Raw genomic sequence first — 22,970 nt, 5'->3', positions numbered from 1 at the left:
GATTCTCGAAGAACGGAAGAGATATCCGCAAAAATTGCAAATGCGATCGATCTTCACCTAAAGTCGAGATGAGAACGTTATCGATTATCGACCCATTATCGACCTTCATATCGAATGAAACGCCATGCACGTAATCTAAATACGAATGATCGAACAATTAAGAGACAATTAAAGTTGCCGGAAGTCGTACGAATGCCCGCTCAAAATGTAATTGACGCACAATGATACGCACGATTCTCTCTTAATTACATTTCCAACGTCGCGCCCGTTACATATATATATATACGTACGTATAACCGTACTTCTTCGAACAATCGTTCAACTTGCCAATTAACCCTTTGGGAATAGATATTTCTCGGAATAACCGGCAAAAGAATTTCTGCGATTTTACGCTCGCTCTCAATTTCGTTCCCTTCCTTCCTTCCTTCCTTCCTTCCTCCGAAGATTCGATACCAAGAGGAGGATAAAATATCGCGACGCTCTCGCAAATCTCGTAATCGAATTTTTCAACTAGATTCCCTCCCAGATTATTTTCTGTGGAAAATAAGCGAAGGGTCAGTGACGTGTGCGAGAGCGTTGCAGAGAAGAGAAAAACAAGGTTCGTTCGGGCAAGATTCGATGTTGTTAGCGATGATTTCTCGCGCACGAGAAACGATATTAAGCGGCTGACGCGCTACCAACGCCGCGCCACGAATCTACGATGTAACGACGGAAAATTCCTTATCTCGTGGCGAGAAGCACGTTCCTTAAAAATCAAAGGCCGTCGGCGTCAATCGGTTAGACGAACACGGATAGTTGAGAGACAGACAGCAGCGCTGACTTCACCGTACGTAAACTCAATAACGGAGAAAACGTTTTAGAAAATTTCTCGTTCCACTGATCCAATTCGACCGAGTGATTTCGTTCTCTCGACAGATAACCGTGTTCCACTCGCGTTTTTAACCTTTGAGGAGGAACGAATTTATCCGACCCGATAAAACCAGTTAAAAACCAGTGTTTCTAAATTGTCGTGTCGATATAAAATTCTCTACCTACCCGAATCCCACTTTGTTTTTCACCTTTCGATTAATCGTTCCAATATCATCCCCGATCGATTATTTTATTACATCGTTTAACGATTAATTTTCCGCTTCGACGATCGAATCACGAAAAATCTACTTATCTGCTTATCTTCTATCGCCGCTTTTCATTACCATTCCGAAAAAACAATAACGATCGTTCCCTGGACAAGATGGAACGAACTTGATGCGAGTAAAGAATACGCGCAATGGAACGTTTAATGGAAACCACGGAACGCGCGTATTCTCTTCAACTCCGTTACAGCGTTAACGTTGCGAATAACGAATACGAAAAGGAAAAACACGCACGAGTCGATACGGGATTCAAACGGCAATATTTGGTAATTATTCTCGTTCCCAGGAATTTCGATTAAATATTCGAATATACGCGTTCGATATACGCGGATAACAACGAACCTCGTCTCCTTTATTTTCCACGATAATTGCTTCTATAAATATCGCTAAGGAATTTAGATAACACGCGAGATATTTCGATCAAGAATCGATACGTAAGGATAAAAGAGCGATCGATAAAAAAGATCCACTTAATAATAATAATAATAATGATTCACGTCAGCAAATAATTACGTTTCGTTAAATCTTTTTCGGTACAGGTCGGATAGAAAGGAGAAAAGAAAGAAAGAAGAGCGTTAACGACGTCTCGTTAGCAGCAACAGATACGGATAATTAGTTGCGCGGAACATCCTAACAATTTAACCCTTCCGCGTAGAAACTGCGTCAACGGGAATGATTTGACCTGTTCCTCGGTGGCACGGCTAGAAACGCCCTACGTTCCTACTTGGAAAGCTGGAGCTTCGATTTCTCCATCGCGAGGAAACAATAGGAGAAATCTCTGAAGCAGCCGCTTCATCGCGAATTCTTAAATCCTCGCCTGATTAATAATTACCCTCTTCACCCGTCAAATATAGATTAATGGATTTTTCCGATCCAGATTTCAGATTTACAACTCGATAATCTCGTACGAAACGTTTTCGCATTCGGATAAAGCTTGTTAAATTTACGACGAAATACATTTTACAACGATTTATCCGCATCGCTCGACCCACCATTTTACGAATACCATCTTGGTCAAGTGATTTCCGATTTCCGCATGTATAATGCGCGCAATCAGTTGCCTCGCTATTATCGAACGGTTAATAATGATTCATCGTCCAATATGATAAATACCGTTTTATGTCGCGTTAAATCGAACGGTCGTTACGTAAAGGCGAAACAAAGCTTCGCTCTCGACTTTCAATTTTCAAGTTTTCGACCGATGTTTTCCACGTTACGAATCTGAATACGATCCCGAGGATGGGAAAATTGCGTTCGATATCTCGCCATTCGAGAACACAGACTATATATATATGTATATATATATATATATAGTCTACGTGGTAGATGCGTGTGGAAGGAAACATGAAGCGGAAATGGAGAATGGAACGAAGCGAGGAGAAACGATCGAGAGATACTCTCCCTCAGAGAAATTTCAATTATCGTCGTCTATTCGTTAGACGCCGGATTTCTTCTCGCGCTTGAAACGATCGAGTCGAGAAAAACTCGGAGACGGAGAAAGCTAACGAGATCAACCGTCTCGTTTCTTTGTAACCGTAAATTAAACTTCTTTCGATTCAGCTTCGCTCGTCGTTTCATACGCTCTTCCACGCGGTTGTTCAACCGAAGATGCTCGAAACTCGATTTTGAATATGGAAAAACGAAGAAGAAGAACGTGCTCTTCGTTGGGATTGGATTGCGTAAAGAAAAAGGAAAGGAAAAGGAGGCGGACAAAATACCGCGAGGGGACGAATGTGCGCGTTTGAAGAAGAGTGGCGAGAAATCGATAAAGACTGCACTGCTGACTGTAAAACGTGTCTCTCTCTCTCTCTCTCTCTCTCCTCACCCCTCGATCAATACCGCGGCAAACGAGAATTTCAAAACATTTCCGATCCTTAAAAAACTGAACGACGCGTCCGTTAAAGTTTTCGATTCGTAAATGCCGCTGCGTTCCGGAAATTGAAACGGAAGAAACCACCGAGTATTCGGGAACGAGTCGATCCGTTAATCGTGTCTTCGCGTTGATCTTTTCCTTTTTAGATTAAGAAGAAAGGAAAAAAGAAAAAGAAAAAGAAAAAACATTTCGATCGAAATGTACGTACGCGCGCGGAAAATCGATAGGACGGGAAGGCAAGAGTTGGGTTGGGGAACCGGCGAACGAACTGAAATTATTACCATATTCTGACGCAAGAGGTAATCTCACGCAAGAAAGGAGACAACGCGAAACCGCAATTGGTTTCTGAAATTATTCCTCCGGCTAGCCATCACGTCAAAGGTATAATGGAACCTGTCTAGAAATGTCTAAACGCAATATACGTCCACGGTTTGTCGCGGTGAAGCCACGCTTATGCGTAACGTGCGTCAGAGAGTGCGTATAATTGGCAATAGAATATTATTATTGTACGACGTGACACAGGACTAACGAAGAGAATCAGCCACGGAGCGAAACGGTAAGAAGGAAGAGACGTAACGTAGTATAACGGAGAATACTCGTCGCGTACGAGTAAAAATCGCGGCAAACATCCGTGAAATATCGAGCAATTTTCGCTCGAATCGAGTTGAGGCGCTTCGCGTAACAATAAGTCGACGAGAATCGTCGGATCTGCGACTCGTGTAACGCGTTTCAGTCTATCGAACTGTCGAAAGATCCGTCGTTAACGACAAAGCGTTTCTCCACACGCAAAGCGTGCACGTACAGATGCGTCGAGCCGTTGCATTTTTCATTTCGTGAAAATATGGCGAAGCGATTTGCCAAATTCCAACTTAACGATAGTAATCGTAATGCGACGAATAGCGAAAATCAAAAATTATTTCTACGAAATAAAATTGATTCAAAGTAGCGTCGCACAATTTTTCCAAACCGAAGTTTTACAAACGAATATGCTAGGAACGTGAATACTCGATCACGAAACAAATTCGTACGAATTCTCGACCGATAAAAAGATATTATCGAACTATCGGGAAAATATATCGCGAGAGGACGTAACGAGATCGTAACAGCGTTATCGAAAGCAAGTACCAGTTGCGAGCAATTGCGTGAAAGATGGAGAAAAGTTGTCGCGATAGCAGGGCGCAGCAACATCGGGATGATCGATAACTGGAACCACTCTCGACCGTCGCTATCGTCCGATCTTGGCCTCCACCGCCGACACGCACCCTGCGAGAAACGCCACTCCAACGAGTGTTCGCCACTTCGAACGATCAGAGGGAGGGAAAAGCGTAATTCGAGTCGCGCTGATGCAGTTGTACGGGAAAGATAATTAAAAAATAATTTCGAGGAAAAAGGAAAATAATACGCGATATCGATCGATTTAACAAACCCGTTCCACGAGTATTCCACCGTTGTACAGTCAAAATTGCGAGTATTTCGATAATAAACCGGGCGTCGCGCGTTTCAGCAACATTCCAACGCGAACGCTTGCATAATTAAATAACGAAGACGGAAACGAGCAGCATCGCGATAATAATTACACATTTACACATTAACGAAATGCTATTTACCTTCGTAATAAATCTCGTCTCTCGCTGAGACTACGATCGAAGCGACGATCCACCGAACGATAAAGCGTGGACGACAAGACACGAAACACCGATCTACCGGACAACCGGCGTAAATTGCAATCGTAAGTGCAAAACGGGTAACGCTACGTTTTCCGTACAACAACTAGAACACAAGCGAGAACACGAGTCGCGATACGATCTCCGCTTCCGCGTACGAATCTCCTTCTCCTTCCAGACCAACAGTTTCGTAAACAAATATCCGTATTTTTCATCTACCACAAGGTCAATCGTGATCGTCTCGGCCATGATGGAACGCGATGGGGGCGTCGTCGGGGGCTCTCGGGGGTTCCGTCCTGATTACGTATCGCCGTCATTATCGTGCAGGTAATTTTTCGTGCAAGACGAAAGAGAGAGGAAAGAGAGAAAGTGGCGGAGAGGAGCGTGTGGGCAGGGTGATCGTAAATTCGAGGGCCGGCAGCGATGGGTACAGAAGCGTCGGATAAACGTCGCTCCTAATGTTCGGCCTAAACCGAATTATGCGAATTAGAGAGTGGTCGTGGACAGATAATGACCCCCCTCTTGGAAACCGACCGACCTACGTCGCTTTCGCAAGGGAGATTAAACGTTATTAATGATCGTGGCCAGGCTGCACGTGCAACTAACCACCTTCGAAATAACATCCTCGTGTAAAATTAATAGAATCGCGCGAAAAAATTAGGCGTTTCGGATAAGGAGCAACGAATTTACGAGAACCACCGTCCGCTACCTTAGCTAAGGATAATGAATAGGACGGGCTTTTTTTCCACCCGAGTCCTTTGGGTGCAATCGCTTTTTAATTAAATCCCCCTCCCCCGTGTCCTATTCGCGTTTATATTTTATATTTTTAGATTGCTCGTACCGAGAATTTAAGCGATATACGAGATATTAAGGAAACGGATAATTCTGAAATTTATAGGTGAAAAAAATAAAAAAGAAAAATAAGAGGAAGAAAAGATACGCGCGACAAAGTTAAACGCGTATTTACGCGTTTAAAACGTTAAAACCGTGAACGCTGCGTATTATCGGATGAATTTTCTATACGATTCCCGTCGAAAACGATTTCACGCCGCGTTTGATAAACTTTCGTCGTTGTACGAATTATCGATCGAACCATCGAATATTTAAACGTACGCGTCGATGTAATTATAAACGAAAGAAATCGGTTGTATCGATTTATTAACGTTGTCAATTCGTTCGCGAAAGGAAGCGCCAAGAATCTCGATATCTGGACTCTCGCAAAACCGAATAGCAAAATACGCTTAATATCGCATAATTTAAAATTCGAATGCCGAAAAGATTCGAGACCAACGAAAGTGCATACAAGAATTGGATCCATTCGAAAGAAGCGAATTACCGAAATTAGCCGAAACGACGCGGCAAAAATCACGTGACGGCAAGGTGAAATAGGTATAAAATCTGTTGATTATGGAAATGCTCGGACAACGATTCCTCGTATCGCGATCAAAATCCTCGTATAACGCAACGCGACGAGTTTACTCCGAGTTTGCCCCTGCACCCTGCACGTATATATATATATATACGTGCAACTCGAACTGCTTCCCAGTTTCTCGCAGCAATTACTCCTGTCTACTATAATTACGCGACGTTGCACCAGCGTTACAAGCTACTCGTACGTCGCTAGATAAGGTCAGGACACGCCGAGTCCCTTTTCCTCCCCTGTCCATTCCTGCTCGTCCTTTTGCAGCCTCTCCTCCTCCTCCTCCTCGTATCCCGATCGAGTCGAAGGCGAAATTAATCAGCAATAAATAAGGAACCTGTTACACGGATAATAATTTAACGCTGATTTAATTAGTCGGCACGCCACCGACCGATTCCCTTCCTTATCGTTCCGAATACAACGAGTTTCCAGTTGAAACCGTGCGCTGCGGAAAGAAAAAAAAAGAAAGAAAAAGAGAAAAAGCGCGATTCGACGATTTATACCGCGACGCGAGCCCTTTCTTTATCAATATTGTATCTCGATCGTGTATCTTTCCGAGATCGTTTCTCCTCTTCCCGTTCTCGAGCGTGGAAGGAAATTAACGAGGGAAGAGCTTAAATCTAATTAAATTAAATCCAAACGCGTATCGAGATTTCCTTCGACCTCCTATATCGGTCTCCTCTATATACGCATATTCGTATATATTTATTAGGAGGGGAAGGATCGAAATCGACAAATCAAGCCACGTATAACTGGTCGATACGAGCAAACGTCCGACAAACTTTCGATGGGACCACTCACCACGAAACCGGTGTAAACGGTGTAACGTCGTTTCTCTCTTCCTATCCCAGAGTACGATCGTAATCGTGTCAAATCGTCTTCGAAGGGATACGATATCCTCGACGCCGATATATCGTCGGGATCGTGAGAGAGAAGATGGTGGTAAAATGTGTTCGACGCGGTCGCGAATCGGCGATAAAAGGGATGATTCCGAAGGAAAAGAGGGTACCGTGGTCGTTGAAAATCGAAGAGAAAAGGATCGAATGGAACGTAAGAAGATAGGAAGGAGAGCGGCGATGCACCTGCTCGATGTTCTCGAGCCGAGACGAGCCGTGGACCGCGTGCACGCGAACGATCTTCCATTGGCGCGTGGATGAGACGAGGTTAGGAGGTCGAGGTAAAGGGGACGGGGGGAGGGACGGACGATCGGGGAAGAGAGAAGAAGCGAGAGGCCTCGAAATTACTGGATGCGCGGTTTCGCCGTTCGATCCGCCGGTAACCGTACCGATCGATCGAGCACGTGTATATATACGGTGGTGATCGCGCGCGCGGCAGGGAAAGGGGCGTTTTATCCGGCTGAAAGCGAGGCTTATTGACCTAGCGGCAGTCACCGGCTACATCGACGTGTACGTCCACGCTCTCGAAACCGCGCTCTCGACCTTCTCGAGGCCGGCCGGCCGGCCGTCCTATCCGCGAGCTCGAAAGGAGGATTCCGCGCGACGAAGGGGAAAAAAGGGGGAGGCGAAATCTGAGAGGCGTTCGATCGTTCGTCGTCGCGTTATTCGCGCGTATGCGAATTACTCGGGGATTGGAAACGGACGAAGAGAAATTCGAGCGCGCCAGTTGGGAAAGTTGTGTAAGAAATCTTCGGCCGAGGAAAAATTCCTCCCTTCGAAGGAAAATGGTAATTACTTGGTTGAAAAGCGTACGAGAAAAGAGTAATTCTTCAAACGGTGCTTTCATTACGGTACAAAAATGTAATTCCTTCTCTTTGAACGAATGAAATTTGATTAAATTTTTTTTCCTACGAAAATAAATCGAGATGGAAGGAAGGAGATGGAATGTTTAAAAAGTTTCGAATATTTCATTAGAAGACATTTCAGTTATCTCTGTGCCGTCCTTTGACTCGATTCCATCTATTTCTGATTCTTAAAATCGTATGAAAAAAGAAAAAGAAAAAAAAAAAAAGCTACGAACGACAAAAGGAACAAAATAAAATATATTTCATCTTCAAAAAGCCGGCAAGATTATTATTACGCGAAGGATGGGCAAAGTCGACGTCATATTTTACCGCATTTATGCAAAATCACCCTGATTTATACCAACGGTTAAAGCTGCTTTTAATACGATACCTACCTTGCCCCGTATTTCTTCGGAATACAAATAATCCATCCGTGATTATACCTTTTGCTCTCGAGCGAAAGTATAAATGGAAAGTGATCGAGTATTCAAAATTTATCCACTTTAAAGTTGGAACAATTTCAAACGATTAACGTTCCAAGTAGTTGTTATTTAGATTCGCATCCTCGATTCGAATGTAAATGAACGTGTTTATCGATGTACACATCAGGGACGAACCGACGACCAATCTCGATCGTACTTCGTCACGTACAATTTCAATGCTGCATTGTCGCGATCACGTTCGTCTACTAGCGTTTACAAAGAGATTGTTCGACAGCGTCTTAATCACTGGTCAAACGCGTTTACAGAAAGCGATTCGATCGCTTCGTTCTTTTTCTTTTTCTTTTTTTTTTCTTCTTCTTCTTTTCAACTAGTTCGTCCAATTTTTTTTTTTTTTCCGATACGAAACGATAGGATTACGGTGCAGGTGATGAAAAAAGTTTCTTAGTTTCTAGAGTCTGGCGACAACACGGTGTAACAAAATGTCGACGTTTGACGGGAAATCGTTCCGATTCAATTAGTATCGGTATCCTACTGGACGTGTACGAGGCCCACCGCATACGTGATGCAAGAAAACTTTATCTCGTGGTAAACCGGGTTTTGACTTTCGAACCGATACAACACTATCGCCGAGTGACGTGCATTCGATCGCGCATTCGCTTTTTCGCCAATTTCTCGCCCGATGAAATCAACGATCAACGATTCACGGTATCGTTGAAAATCGTTCTTGCGGGGAAATTGTTCGATTATTGAAAGAGGACGTTATTTCAACCGGGCTTGAATAAAGGAAAGTAAAAAGTAAGATTCTTTCGTTCGAAGCTTCGTTTCGCAAAAAAAAAAAAAAAGAAAAAAAAAGAAAAAAACCAACTTTGAAAATCTATCAAACACGCGTCTATTTAAATACCTACTATTTGTACCTAATAATAGTAGCAATGTTAACGTCAATGATAATTATCGATAATAATACTCTTTTAGTTGTCAAAGACGTTACATTTTGTAACGCAAGTCATCGTACGTAAAATAATTTTAACGTACGAATTGTATCATATGGATATTATTATTTATTTCTTTCCATCTTGTATATTATCAGATCTTATCTCCCGCAATCTGCATACTTCGTAATCCACGTAGCGAATGAGCGAAAAAGAAAGCGGGGAAAATTATAAGGCTATCGATCGAAGAATAATTTCTTCGAATCGTTAACTCGTGTCATTAATAATACGAAACGTAACATTAATGTTACTCGAAATATCAAAAGTTCGAAAGTTATTAAGACAAGAACGGAACGACGACCTTGCTCCGAGAGCAGCGAGTCGAATTTTTTCGCGATGTTGCATATCTTTTAACAACCGTTTAACCGGCCGACGTGACCGATAAAAATGTGTTATAAATGCGTCTTCGAACAGGCACACGTGCCTCGCGTATTTCGCGTGGGCGTCCGTGTCCATTTAACGTACAAGGCCCGATCTTACGAGCCGTCCTTCCCTTCGACCGATCTCTTCGTCTTCTTCTTTCTGCGTCGTGGCGTCCAAATAGGGCGGATATATATCGTACCAAGTGTGACGAACCAACCAATATTCCAATTCGATCTTCCTTTCTTGCGTCGCGGCGCGAAAACGTTTTTCCTTGATGAAAAACGTCGCGTTGCCGTTTATCATCGCCGAAATAATAAGTTAAGTATTTCAAGTTTCGTCAAGAAATGTATTTTGTACGTGTACAAAAGTGTTGAAGTTGCTCAGCTACGTAATCACTCGCGACGATACGCTCGATAATAAACGCTCCACGCCAACCACGCGTTTCCATTATGCTTAAACGACGTAATTTCGCGTTGCTACCTAACATTTATAACGGATCCACAAGTTTTCCCTACTGCTCTTCCGCCCTCGATCCGCATCAAAGATAACCCGAGCTTCCGTAACAGTTTACACTCGCGTATAATTTGTAATTGGTTCGAGCCTACAGGTACAAATTATCCACGTTACGCGAGATACGTATCTTCTGCCTCGTTTTAATCCACTAGTTGAAGTGACGCTTAAAGTCCTGGTGCATCGCTGCTTCGAAAATATCTACGTATTTTAACGTTTACATTTTCCAACTGCCCTCGATCATATTATCTTGAGATAAATAAATACGGTAACTATTTGTAAAAATAAAGTTTCACGATAAATTCGAAAATTTTTTCCCCTTTTTTCCCCCCAATGTAACGTAGCGTGCGATTAGGGGTTAAATTCGCGGAAATCAAAGATTTTATTCCCGACGAAATTTGTATCTTGATCATATCTTGATATTTAATAATTGATACATAGAATAATTCTGATGTTAATCTGGTAAAAAAAAAAAAAAAAAAAATTTTAACAAGACTTAATTAAGATTAAATCACAAGATACCTTAATACCTTTAAAATTAAATATGAAACTAATTAGAAGCAGGGAAAAATTAAAAGACAAAGGGCGCGAATTCGTAGTTAGCCGAGAGAAAACTCCCCGGAGAATCCTCGAGAACGTTAACGAGAATCTTAATTGCGAGCCAGTTGCAAGGTCTTTTCCTTCGACGTATACGTACACACGATGCACGGCGTAGAAACGAAAACACTGCTCTTCTACACTATCCTACACTACCACGCCATCCTACTAGGTTCGAGCGTTTCGTGAGGAGAAGGGGAGGGATGGACTCGACGCGATCGTGAAACGACTCGTTGCTGAATTCGAATGCGAAGCAACGCGTGTCCGACGAAAGCATTAGCCGAGGGCACGTCGATTAAGCGGCGCGGATCGCGTGGGCAAAGGCATCGGGAGACAATAAAAGCGGCGCCTCCGCCGGACGTTTCTGGAATCCGGCCAGATCTCCTTGCGCCAACTCCAACTCCTAATGTCGATTATCGTCGATTATCACCGTTTTTTTCCAAAACACGTATCGGAACCAAACAAGCGAAATTTACATCCCAAGCTTTTCTAATTGAATGGAAAAATATGAATTTCGAACGAGAAACGAGGAAGCGATTCGTTTCTTTGAGATCGCGAAAAAGAAAAAAAATCTTATAAAATTTAATCACATTTCTGGTTACGTTTTTACGCGTGTCAATGGCGTTTATTAACGTTTGTGCCACTCGTTATCTGGAATAACATCAAGTCCAATAAACGAAGTTAAGAGGAAAGTAAAAAAAAAAAAAAAAAAAAAAGGATCGTCCTTTCGCGTCTCCGAGACAATTTTCCTCTTTTTATGTCGCGACCAATTACGCAGCCTATCCGTTACAAGAAAATCTTTTCCCATAGGAATATCGTCCCATCTCCTCTCTTCAACCTGCCTCTTCAGTAGCTTCCGTTAATGAACGTAGACAGCTTCTAACGCCCTTCATTTATTCCTCGACTGATTGGATCTCGTAACCTGATTACTCGCGACACGAGCATTCTATAGATATTAACGATTTTCTCGAAATACGTGCATCGTACGAATTGCGTACCCTATTATTTTCTCCCAAACATTCTATCCCAACTTGAGAAAAATGGCGTGAACAGTGGCGTCGAATCGAATCCAATTCTAAATGCAACCACGAGTACTGGTTATTATGGTTTCGCGACTAGCTATCTATCTATCTATTATCTATCTATCCATCTATCTATCTATCTAGAAAGAAAGAAAGAAAGAAAACGCGGCAGTATTATTCATCGAACGTGTTCCGCGACATCAAGCGTCAGGAAGTTTTTGCGTTGCCGTTTGTTCGTTCCTCTTTTTCCCATTTTTCCCTCCAAGATTCACCACGAATCCGCGAATCCCGTACTCTTTTATAAATCGAAGCACGTGACAATATCTGTCAACGATCGATGTTATTAAAAGAAACCCGTGGTTCTTCGTGATTAACGGATAATACGGCCACTCGCGTTTTATCCCGCGATTCGAAAAATCCATTAAAATGTATGGGAACAGTTGAAAACAACTTTTCTTGCCTCTTTTGGATCGCGATTGAATCGTAGATTCCGTGGAACAGAATCCGTAGATATCCGGAGATCGAGAAAAGAATTAGAGAGTTTTATTCCCAACTCTCGGTCCGATAAGATTGTTGCGGATTAATTCAATATCGATGATGTTCATAGTGTCGATATACATTATTGATATATACTTATGGTAATGATGGCCCGATACCAATGATACTCGATTAATTATCGGCCACGCTTTTTTTCTCTTAATCGTAAGATCATTAACGACCAATGTCGTTTGTCCATGCGTGTACCTTTAAGCGAATACATTTATTATACAACCGTGTTCCATGTTATTTCGAAATTACACGTTTCCATACATCCTTTTGAACATCGGCCCGCATATTTGCCTCTCGTACGAAGAAATTTTTGTATCGCCTAAATTTATCGATCCTTTGATCTGTTTTTATAAGAATTAAAAAAAAATATATATATATATATATACGTATACTTATTTAAAGTACATTTATAAATATCAAACGAGATAGATAATAAGAAACAAAAATCCGAGAGAAAAATAACATAAACATATAATGATCGTTTTATCTTTTGAAAAAAAAAAAAAAAAAGAAAAAAAAGGAACGTATACATATGCATTATTATCCTCCGAGAGATTAATCGATTATCGTTGTATCGTAGGTGACCCGTAACAATTTGGATTAAATTTTTTTAGTTTGTATTTTACTCGATAAAGAGCATCAATGACATTTATCGTTGAGATACGAGTACGTACGTAGGATAAAAATTAAATATCGTAAATATCAATCTAATTTAAATTTAATCTAAACAATTTCGATAAAATATACAGTGCATATGTTTTCTCCTTCGTCCATCGACGATTAAAAATTAAACGTAACGTTGATGCAAAAAAGAGGAGGAAGGAGAGAAGAAGGGAAAAATCGGTCGAACGATCAGTTCATTAAGATCTAATCCGTAATAGCGAAAGAGTCGTGGATGACGAATGACAGGTTGGGAACAGAAACGACAACCTCGTCTCATTTTGTAGCATATCAGTCGGTTTAACCACCAACGGATCGAGCGTTATTATTACCGAAGTCCACCTGCACGAACGAGGTTAACGACACTCGTGCAGCCTATATACCTTTTACCATTTGTTTTTATGCAAATTCGACGCGAATTCAATGAAAAAAAAAAAAAAAAAAATAAACGAAAGAAATATAAATGAATCATCGACGTAAAATGGATATTAATGGATATTAATCGACGAAACAAAGTGGCATATCGTTGTTACAAACAAACACGTATCGGAATAATCGGACTTTTAACCGATAATGAATACCGAAAAGATAAACGATTGTTGATTCTATAAATATTGATTAAAGTGAGAGATACGTAATAGCGAGAATTACGTAATACGAATACAAAATAAAAAAAAATGAAATTTTTCGCATAAATCGAAATTATTATAATTGGAGGTTACATCACGCGACACGTTTAATAGTCGACACATTTCGACACGATGGAAATTTGATTTCGTTCCCATATCAATTCGAGAGATCCCGCGACGAGATTTAAACTTGTACGCGAAACAAGAAAGTGAAACGTGCCTGAAACTAGCGGAAGCTAAATCACAAAATACGAAACTTTGGAAACTCGTTCGTTCCTACTCTCGTGTTTTCGCGCGTTTCGCTGCATTGTATGTAAAATAATACGCGCGTGACGAAAAATTTACAATGCAGAAAAGTACGTATACAAGGAGAAAAGGTTGGCTCCACGCGGTGAAAATTCCAGCGTAGCCGTAAAGCAAGGGTGTACACGGACTAAACGATTATCTATAAACGATTTATTTACGAAACGTTGAGAACAAATTTCCTGGTAGAGAATTGTTTTCGCGCAAGTAGCGCGTAAAATCATTCGATATTACTCGAGCTTTTTCTGCCAACGCTTTAACATAACGCTCGGGAAAAATTAGTTCCTTTGAAACAGTCGGCAATGGCGGGAAATTTCAAAATATTTGTATAAGAAGATCGTAAGATATTTGTTTGAAGTTGCAACGTTGCGAGAATATTTGAAATTTCAGCGGGCAAAGCACAGCCGAAGACAGCTGTTGGGGATGTCAAAATGTTTCGTATCATCCGATCTTACGTAATTGGGGAGAGAGAAACGACCTATAAAAGTTAAAACTGAACTTCGAGCTGGCGAATCGGTTCGCACTCGAGAATTATTTCAACGATAAATTTTCCGAATCGTAAACAGGAAAAGCTTCTCGCCGTGTTTTGCCAAAGCTGGAAACAGAATCCGTTTCTTTCGGGCTAAATTCATAGAATTCGTTTCACGTTCCAAATAACGATTCGATCTTAATTTCCAACCATTCTGTTCCTGTTATTCAATGTTTCTTCAAAGTATTTATAATAACTTTTGCACGCGAGTTAACAATTGATTCGCCTCGAATTTCGCTTCGACGGAACACAGATGGAAAGAAAAAACACGGATCAAAACATCTCTCCTATATCTGTTCGTATCTGTTTAAACGGTTACCGCTTATCGTTTATACGAGACAGTCGGCACGTAAATGCTCATCAATATCAAAAATCCCATATTCGTCCAAGCTATGTCGTCCATTTCTCTTCGACTTTTGATTTCTCTCTCTCTCTCTCTCTCTTCTTAATTTATCTTTCTTCTTTTCTTCATTTTTTTCCCCGAACGATCCAACGATTCGTGGAAGGCGATCGAGCGAAACGGCAAGAACGTTTTCTCTCGAAATGATCGGGTTTACGACGAAAAATCTATCCTATCCCTGCGTATAGGCGCACGTTCGTCGAACAATCAACGTTCCAGGGGAGCGCATCGATGGAAAAACAGACGCTGTACGGACGCTGCGCGAGGTAAATCCGAGGATCGTTACGTAAAGTCGATGCGACGGGCTCGCGTCGGATTGTCCGCGCGAGAGAAAACGCGAATATGATAACGGGACGGGTCCAGCCCTCTTCCCCCTAACCATTTCGTCGTTTCGTTTCGTTTCGCTTTATCTCGATGGATTTCGCGTGTGACCGAAAGGTGGGCCGGCTGGATTTCTTCTTTCGCTTCGTAACCGTGGCAATTTTCACGGATTTCCACGGAACCGGTTTCCACGGCACGGCTATCGCTTATCGCTCGACAACATCTCGCAGACGCACGCGTGCCATCGATAGCGGCGCGTTGCACTTTCAATAATTCAAAGGCGGCGGTACGGACGAACGACACGACGGCCACGTCCAGCCGAATGGAGCCGCGCCACTCCACGCAACGCCACTTCCTCGAAATTCTCTCGATCGACTGATAATTTCGAGGTCACGCGCGCGAAATATACGTCACGAGTCATCGTCTATAAGTCACCGCGAACAAATAACATCTCTCGCGTTCTCACAGACTCCCCCCCTCCCTCTCCCCCTTCCCCTCCCTCTCTCTCTCTCTCTCTCTCTCTCTCTCTCTCTCTCTCTCTCTCTCTCTCTCTTCCCGCGCCGTTTCTTTCACCTCGCCTCCGTTCTCTCCTCGGCCGTCCCCTAATCGCACCTTCTCCGTCCAACTTGGAAACGCCGTATCTACGGGTCGTTGATATCGCTTCGCCTCGTGTTTTCTCGGATAACGTGTATAGCCGCCGTCTGCCGCGATCGCGGTGCACCGCGCCGCGGCGGCTACGTGCTCGTCGATAATAATTATTGACAGATGGGACTGACTAATGCGATCCGCCACCACGTTTCTCTACCGTCTATAAACTTTTAGTTGTACGCGCTCTCTCTCTCTTTCTCTCTCTCTCTATCTGTCTATCTATCTACCGGCGAGGCCTTTCTCCAGAAAGAGAGAGAGAGAGAGAGAGAGAGAGAGGATTGACACGCGTGACGTGGTATTCCATCGATTCCTATCAAGGTTTTGAAATTCGTCCCACCAGACATTTCGTGACTTTCACATTCGAATTTTGTATCACAGATCGATTCGATTATATCGCGCCAACTTGTAAATTTATCGAGAAAATGTAATCAAGATATAGATGTAGGAATGCTTGTATTTAAGTAACGCGAATTCGATTCGAGGGAATAGTTTCCGGATATGGGAAGGAGAAGGAGAGATCGAAGTGCGATGAGTGTCGTGTTTCTAAAAATATGCCGCTTTGTTGGATAAATCCGAATCGTGTGATTATAAATATGCAAAACGAATGGAAAGATATCGATCGTTGATACACAATTATGGAAGTAAGAGTCGAGGGTCAAATTTTTGTTCCAACGATTTTTTCAACGATTTTTATTTACACGCGTTTAAACGCGTTAAAAGAATTCGATTGTTTCGTAAAAATACTAAATTACAGAAACATTGTTTTGTAATTCGGCAACAAGTATTTGTCAACGTACAATTTAAACGTGTGCATTCGTCTTTTATTAGCAACGGAAAAATGCGTTTGCAGATGAAACGTTTAACTGATGATAACTCGTCGAAGAAACATCGAACATGGGAAGTTGTTCCTTATTGCATCCGCAAAGCTTAACTTTATATCTACCTAATTTCCTTTACAACTCGAAACGACCATACCTTGGCATAGTAATTCGCGTTAATTAGAATCTTCTTCTTAATTCCGACGCGCAAAGCATAGCGGCAAACCGTTTAACGTTACTTATGAATCATCTTGTATATATACCAAATACGGACCAACTCTCGGGAAAAGATGGTTTGTTTTCGCGAATAAATTGGAAAGAGCGTGGCGTGGCGAATTTTCTCATAATATTCGCTTCGACGAATAAATCGAAACGAAATAAAACCGTACTCGCAGTTTTCGACAAGAGAGACACGATTTCGCGCGCGCGCACACGCAACCGGTGTCCCCGGTTCGCATTTTTTCAACCGCGTCCATGCTCAGATATATATACGTAGATATATTGTGAGACGTAAAGTATACCTGGATAATTACATAATTTCCTGTAAGAAGTTTTTTCCAACGTGCCGCGGTTCTGGATCGCGGTGTCCGTAGCCGTGATACCAGCTTCTCGAGAAGTAAATAAAAGATTATCCGAGAAAGGACTTTAACACCTTCCTCGCATTGGTTCGCATTGGATATGATGCAATAAGCAAGACACACCGACCCTACTCGCGCGGATCCGATTCCTACGACCGATCCAAACCATTTTCCCCGCCAAATTTTCAACCCCCCGAGAGATGATCGAGAATGGGAAAATTTCCATCCTCGAAAAAACGCGTGGGAATAGAATGTTAACCGAGTTTTCTCCATGCTTTATTTAATCTCCACATCTCGACATTCGCAGAATCACCGCTTTCGTGTAAACGAGTTTACGAACAGATCGTTCCATCACTGTTTACGTTAAACGATATATATATATATATACTATTACTCTCGTTCTATCCTCTTATTCGTCTTGTACTTTCAAATTAATTCGATCAACTTCGCTTTTCATTTCTCAACTTTTCAACTTTTATTATTCTATATTCTATCTTCCTCTTGAAAAATAATAAGTCGAATGTTATTCGATTTGTAAAATATGAGTTTCGAGCAATTCGTATATAATCCCTTCAATTTCCATAAAAATGTAATCGCAACGGGTTTATATATCCAACTCTGAACCATTTAATTATAAGGGTGGAATAACGATTAAATATAACCGCGCATAATAAAACGAACTATAACACTTAATTTGAACTTGGCTGCAACTTGCTCTTTTAAAATTCAATTATACGCTTCTCTGGCGTATCGTGACACGTTACATATTAATAATCCATGACACGCGGTCGATGAAACGCGAGTGTCGAGCCCACCAGTTCGATATCCGCGACTAAGAATGAACAAAATTGTTGCGAGAGATAAGATCGCCCCTGTAAATTTGTTTTTTCTATTGCAATAAATATAAAATATCCCTTTATCTCCGATTCAACGATTCGGGGAAATACGACGCGACTTTCGATCCGTGTCTGTGCGCAGGCGAATTTCGACCAGCTTCCTGATTTCACGCTCAACGAATAATACGTCGTTGGATTCCAATGAGAGACACTTGTTGCAACTCGCGGAAATCTTTGCAAAAATGATCAGGATATACGATTCGTCTCACTCTCTATAACTTTTGATTAATTTGAATTAATTAGAAGAGAAAATTTTCTCTGAATTATTTGTATATGTAATCTTATGGAGAAAATTGAATAAATTATTATTATTGTTATTATTATTATTATTATTGTTATTGTTATTGTTATTGATATTATCATTAACTATCCGTGAATTCGTACAATTAATTAGAGAATAATGGATTAAGAAAATATAAATAATTTAATATTATATATGTGTAATGCAATGTAATGTAACGTAATAATAATAAATATTAATAATAATAAATATATAAATAATAAATATTGTTGTGAAAATAAAATTTCGTTTGTTTTTGCTAATGATGTAACACGATATCAAAAAACATAGCCATATATCTTCCGTTAACTTGATAACGGAAAGAAAATTATATTGCTTTAAATTCATGAAATAATCATTATAAAAATATATCATAAGAGTGAAATGAGATTAAATATTTAGGATAAAGGAATATTTACGGAGAATAAATACGATATTAAAAATATAAAATACAAATACTTTAAATATTATAATTACAGAATTATCTCCATGAAATAAAATAAAAAGTGACCTCTTTCTCGGAATCTCTAACGAATCTCTCGGAATCAAACGCATAATTTAAAAGATATTTCATTTGAATAAGTATACATACATATATATATATATATTTATTGAAAAAAAAAAAAAAAAAAAAAAAGACTACAATGAAATTCATCATTCTCGACACTGTGTATTAACAAAACCGTTAGACAAACGGTTTTTTGTTTTTCAAACAAACGATGAGACAATTCTGATTCCAAAGAAAAAAATTCCTTGTTTCGCGAATAGATTTATTGGAATATTACCAGGCATATAAATTTTAAATAAGAAAAGAAAATCGAAGATGATTCTTCCTTCCTCTTGTATGCTAATTTCCACTAATAATTCTCGTCTCGATATCAACGTCATACGAATATTCGCAACCATTTGCATCTTCAATTACGATATATTAATTTTTCACCGTTTACCGACGAATAATAAATAATTGGATTAATTTTATGTATGCAAGTGATTTCGGTCAAGATAACGATTATCGTTTGAAACAACTTGTCTCTAAAATCAGTACGAATCATAGTGATAAACGTTTCGTCGTATAACCGTTCGGAATCTAATATATCTTTGTTCATCGTTTAAAAATTTTTTTTGACGAAAAATCGATTAATGATAAAAAATATTCGACATCTTGCTAAATTATAATATTATTATTTATTATATTCGATATTAACCGATGTTCAATTCCGTTTCCGTAAAAATATAAAAGTTCGATCGATAAATATCTTCGATCATATTTGCTTAATTAAAATTCATAGATCACGCTTTATAAAAATTTTATCAATACTATAAATAAAATTTCACAATAAATTGAATTCATATAAATAGAGTTTTACAATTTTTTTCTATTTCAAGTTTTGTTCAAAGAAAAATGCATATTTACATACATTTTTCTTTGAGGCACGAATAATATTTTCTACTAGCTATTTATTATTAATGATTGCATAGGTACCAGTAGATCGATTTCATTCAGAATAAAATGAACCGATAATAATATTTACCATTTATGTATAAAAGCTTATGAGTGAATGTCTATACGACGTACGAATAGAACTACGCAAGCCTAATAGCACAATGGTGCTAGTGAATCTATATTCCGTACATTTGCGTGACAAACGTGCACGTTTGTCGATGCTGTCGGTATCGGACGAATAATAAAGAATTTGCATAGTAGTAGTAGTTCTAGTTCGCGTGATGGAGGGGCATATATTCCACAGGGATTTCGAATATATTCAAATTTCCCGCCATTCAGCCAGAAAAAATACGGTTCCTTTGAGATTTTTTGCTCCAACTAACCGCGATTTGTATTTACGAGCACAATAATACTTCTCGCTAACCTAACCTAATATGTTTAAACAAAAAATTTAGAAAGATTCCGATTAAAATACTATTTCTCTCTGGAATAATATTTTAACCGTTAAAATTCAAATTTTCCATCATATATACGTCAAAATAAAATGTACAAATGCTACGTTACGATCGAGATTCGAGAATGAAAATGTGTAATTTTTTTTTTTTTTTTTTTTTAGAAAAAATTCCATCACAGACATTCGATATATCGCAAACATGGTCGTATTACATTCACGAAATACACAACGAAACGAGCCATGTTTACTGGAACCATGTTTCATTCGTCGATACACGTAACGACGCGTTTTGGCGCGTAATGAGGGAAAAAGATGCCACAATGCCAAAATAACACGCAAGTTTAAGAATCTTGCGTCGACATAACGATGTTCGAGAAAAAGTATACATGATATTTGCTCACCTTTCTTACAAAAATGTCAACTATCGATGTATTCTTCGAATGGGACGATGCTTTTTGCCTTTTCTTCGATGTTCAATGTCGCGTGGGCAGTCCACCTCTAAGTAAACAAAAACACAGACTTCAAATTGTCGATTCCCTTGCACGAGAGTTTTCTTCCATATGATCACTCGCGTGGTCTTTTTTTTCGGTCAGTAAAAAATAGTCGTCGAGAAGAGTGGCAGCAAATGCGACAAGAGAGGTGGCATAGTTGAAACAAAGATGTAACGTGAGAGTCAGAGAAACGGAGAAAGAGAAAGAAAAAGAGACGAAGGGAGAAAGAGAGAAGAAGATAGAGAGAAGAAAAAAAAGAAAGAATGAAAAAAGAAAGAATGAAAAAAAGGATGAAAAAACAAGACGCGAGAAAAGTAGCTAGTGATAACGAGTTTCCTGCACTTGAAATCATGTATATGTGAGATACGAGATTCTTTCACACGTCGATCACCAAACACGAGAAATATTTTCGCCGAAACAAAAGCGTTTCATTAGTTTACCGATGATTCGCTATACGCCATCAACGTCATGATCGTCAACGAATCCACACGATGACCCACGATTTTTCAAACGTTTTTGCTCGTTTTAATCACGATTCTCGCTACGACAACTTTTTCATCGGGATCAAAAAAGATTTTTCGTTTCGTTTGATTTGGAAGATACGTAGTTGCATGCGTGGCGCGCGCGCGTGTTCGAAGTCTCGCGACGATCGTCCTCTTCCTCCAATGTGTGTTCCTGCTCAGGATCCGATCGAGCAGGCACTGACCCCACGAGACGACGTCGAAGCGAAGAAGAAAGAGAAGGAATAAGACAGATAGATAGATAGAGAGAGAGAGAGAGAGAGAGAGAGAGAGAAACGATCGGAGGAAGCGTACGAAAGACGAACGAAGAAATGGAGAAGGGAAAAAGAATAGAGTGAAGAGAGAAATGAAATCAAAGAAAGAGGTGGAAGAAAATAAGTAAGGAGTGAAGAGAAAGTGAAAGAATGAGAAAGAGAAAGAGTTAAGAACGGATCGCGGGCGCGTATAATACCGGACTCACAGTTGGCAGTCTTTCCTCTCGTATCTTCTACCGCGTTGTTTCTCTTCCGAATTAACACACGAAAACCGTTCGATTCATCGAGAAATCATGAACTCATTTCGAACTAATTCCGTACGCACTAATTTTATGTAATCGTAGCACTGATACAAAGTCACCGTTGAAATTTCAGCGTTTCGTCCAACGAGACACGAATTCGCGCGCACGAACAAGACGTGTAAGCACGTCGCGCGCTTGTTTAGAATATACTGAATATATTTTGACCCGAGCGCTCCGTTCAGGCTCAGCGCTGGCGCTTTGCGCGTTCGGCCATTTTCGGTTACGATCGGCTCTGTTCGTAGTCTGTAGTCGAACCAACCACGACGCCCGACCGACTGCGAACGAAACTCGCGCCCTCGCTCGATTGCAAATTACCTTGCAGGGCCGATGCACTGCAATTCATATTTACTGAATTGATAATACTTTCTTCTTTTCTTCGTTTAAATTAACGTTAATATATATACCATTACTAATTTGAAATCTAGATCCCAAATTATTTATTGATTTTCTTATTCGTCATTGTAATTTAAAAATAAAGAAATTTTAAATGATGTACGTTATCGCGTATATTATTGTAAATTATTTCAATATTATTATTTCAATATTATTATTTAGCGTTTATTTTTTTACATATGATTTAAAAAACTATAAAATTTAAATTTAAATTTAAAATTTTTCTTAAAAATTATATTGTAATATTATTTTTCATAATTCATCGTTTATATATAATTTTGTTTCATTAGAAATATATTAGAAATATAATTTGGAGAAATTTCGATAAAATCGATAAAATTAAAAAGCTATCATATATCGTTTAATATACATCAAACAAATGCATGATATTGAAATCTATTAAAGACGCAAAATCGAATCAAATTAGAAAATGAAAGAAATAATCGTATTCTTTTGAATATACATTGGAGTTCAATAAACGAATTGAACTCTTTTAATTATACGCCACTTATTCAATATATCGTATGATTAAAATAAACTAGACTTAACGAGAATCCTGTAATAGCATTACAGGTTTATTTGATTTCGTGGGAAAAATATATAAATATTGTAAATATTAATGCGTAATACAAATAATCGAATACATTTCATGTGTGTTTAATTGAACGATTATTTGATACGTAGCCAATTTCACCAATGATTCCATCAATGTATTTCGATGGATCGTTAAAAACGCGATATATGT

General features: G+C 39.8%; 1 protein-coding gene across 3 annotated transcripts in view; it reads right to left on the bottom strand.

Moving 5' to 3' along the window:
- Pde9 (phosphodiesterase 9) overlaps nucleotides 1-21,983 on the bottom strand; it is a 101,155-nt gene extending 79,172 nt beyond the window's left edge. For 2 of the 3 annotated variants that reach the window (XM_086907770.1, XM_086907772.1), the window contains exons 1-2: nucleotides 21,737-21,983; nucleotides 20,666-20,762 (exon numbers count right to left, since the gene is read on the bottom strand). The gene's annotated coding sequence lies outside the window, so the exon portion shown is untranslated. Of the gene's footprint in view, nucleotides 1-20,665; nucleotides 20,763-21,195; nucleotides 21,656-21,736 lie in introns of those variants that run through there. The other variant, XM_086907771.1, reaches the window with a different exon arrangement.
- Nucleotides 21,984-22,970: the final 987 nt, after the last annotated feature.

This window comes from Apis florea, unplaced genomic scaffold (assembly GCF_048593485.1).
Source record: "Apis florea isolate Af1SG1 unplaced genomic scaffold, ASM4859348v1 contig_2897_pilon, whole genome shotgun sequence".
NCBI lineage: Eukaryota > Metazoa > Arthropoda > Insecta > Hymenoptera > Apidae > Apis > Apis florea.
The sequence above is the reverse complement of the archived record's forward strand: the minus strand, read 5'-3'. Positions and strand labels throughout refer to the sequence as shown.